Genomic DNA, 2,544 nt, shown 5'->3' on the forward strand with positions numbered 1-2,544 from the left:
CTGGCTATACACATGGAGAATGAGACTGCTCCCTATCTTGTGTCACAAGCAAAAGTGAATTCAAAGTTATTAAAGATTTAAAAAGAAAAAATAAAGCAAAAGTCTCAGATGAGGTTAAGGAGATTATATGTACAATCTAAGAGTTGGGGAACCGTGAAAGTATAACATATTAAAAAATAGCTTTTAAGGAAAAAAAAATCATAAACAAAGTAAAGAAATAAACAGTTTAGAAACAAGGCTTAACAGTGGATGCATCTTTGTTGGCTTGGAGGGACCTTCACAATCTATTGTTAGATAAGAACAGTGACATGCAGAGATGAATATACAGATGATCCCATTTTTGTAAAATAAATAAAATAGTTTATATATACATATTTAGTGTATATATACATATGACTAAATAGTGTATATATACATATGACTAAAGGAGCATGGAGAAATGCAGGAAGGGTACACATGCCAGGTCGTAACAATGATTACCCCAAGAGGGAGAGGGGAGGAGTGAGACGTTGGGTGACGGGGGAAAAAAAGGATCCTGTAAAACAAGGAATCCTTAAAATCACATGCATGACGTTAACACTTTATATGTATATATCCACAAAAGAAATACATGACGGTAATCTCATTAAAATATTGGGTTAAGAGTAATGGCTTTTCAAGTGGTAATCATTGACACAAATCAGAACACATACATTCCCATAGCACACATTTGGTTTTAAGAAAAAAGAAAATCCAACTCAAACTGGCTTAAGCAAAAAAGGAATTTATTGTCTCACATAAGTGAAATGTCAAGTAGTAGTCTGACTTCAGGTCCAGTTTGATCCAGAGGTTCCAGACTGCATCAGGGCTCCAAGCTGGACTCCCTCTTACTTCGTTGGTATTGCCTTCAGGCTGGCTCCTTTATGTTAGGAAAATTAGCTGCAGCAAGTTCAGAAGGCAAATCCTTATACCACACTATTTCCAAGAAGGTGTCTTTGGCAGCACCTCCCGAGGAAGCCTCAGCAACCACCTTGCATCTAAGTGACCTGATCTGGGTCAGGTGCCTTTCTCTGAACCATTTGTGTAGGGAGGTGGGGGTGAGAGTGGTGGGTGTGGCACTGTTTAAAGACAGCAGGGCTAACTCCAGAGCTGGAGGTGTGAAAATCCCATCCAAACCACATGTGTGATGATGGGGGGCTGTTTGCCAAAGAATAAGTGGGTGGTACTGTGAGAGGAGTGGATGCTGGATGGGCAACTACAGTGTACACGAATAATTTAAAAAAATAATAGAAATAGCTAATAACAGATTTAAAGTGCTCAATTCGTTAGTATTCAAAGAAATACAACTCAAGTTACATAATTTGTTGCTCACCAGGTTAATAAAAAAAGAAAACGTTTGTGTGAGAGAGATGGTAAGGGCGCAGGACCGAGAACGGGACCCCACATTGCTATTGGAAGTGTGCATGTATACGAAACAGCTTTAACTAAAGGGCACTTAAGCAAATTTTACACACAATCGGAAATATCACTGGTTTCTAAATATGAGACAAAAAACTAGCAACAAATAGTAAAATTTAAACCCCTTTAATGTAACAGAAATTGACTACCTTATTTTTTCCCTCCAACCTCCAAGATGTTTCCATTTTGGAAGAAAAAGTAATCAGATTCCTGGGTAAATCTATATTCTTTAGCTCCAAGTCTTGACTTAGCCAATCTCTTTCTTTCTATTTTCTTTCAACATTCCTAGATGAAGTCAATAGTTGATTAATCTCAGCATAGCTTGTGTCAGAACTTGTAAAATGTCTTCTGAAAACTGACTAAATGCTTTTACTCCATACCCAATAGGGAAAATACATGAAGAACAAAAAAACTTCCTAAGTATGACTGTTGAAATGGACCCCAAAACATAGAAGCATAATGCCTGAATCCTGAGAGGACCTACAGTTTAGAGTACCTACAGGATTATCCCAGTTCACTTGAAAAATCAGAAAAATAATCACTAAACTGTATTTAAAGATATTACGGCAATGAGGTAGATCTGTACCATCCCACAGGTCGAATAAGCAGTAGTATAAGAAGGATCTTTTTTATGAGCATGAGGCCAGTCCCAAACTTTGTACAGAATCATGTATATTTCTTAAGTATGCAAACTACAGTGAATCAAAATCGAGTCCAATTCCACTGTACTAAATTAGAAGTCAACACCAAGTGTGAATCTGTAGATGGCAATTAGGTACTTGAAAAGAAAATACCCCCAGATTTTGATTTTGAACAAAAGACTGTTTCTAGGTTTCATTTCTTTTCTCAAGTCCAATTACAAATAGGAAGTTAAGGTGCCCAACTCTGTACTACTCTAAGTAGAGATTCTCATTCCTCCCTGAGAAGGTTAAAGAAGTAAGGGACAACCTACTGCACTACCTTAACTTTTAGGTCAAATGATTCACACGGTTGGCTTACACTGATGAGATTTACTCTATAACCAAAAATCTGAAATAGTATCATACATAAAAAAGAGCGATCAAGAAATGGGAACACTCAACAATGCTGTGTTAATACTAAGAGCTA

Source organism: Pteropus vampyrus, unplaced genomic scaffold (assembly GCF_000151845.1).
Source record: "Pteropus vampyrus isolate Shadow unplaced genomic scaffold, Pvam_2.0 Scaffold150, whole genome shotgun sequence".
NCBI classification, from domain to species: Eukaryota; Metazoa; Chordata; class Mammalia; order Chiroptera; family Pteropodidae; genus Pteropus; species Pteropus vampyrus.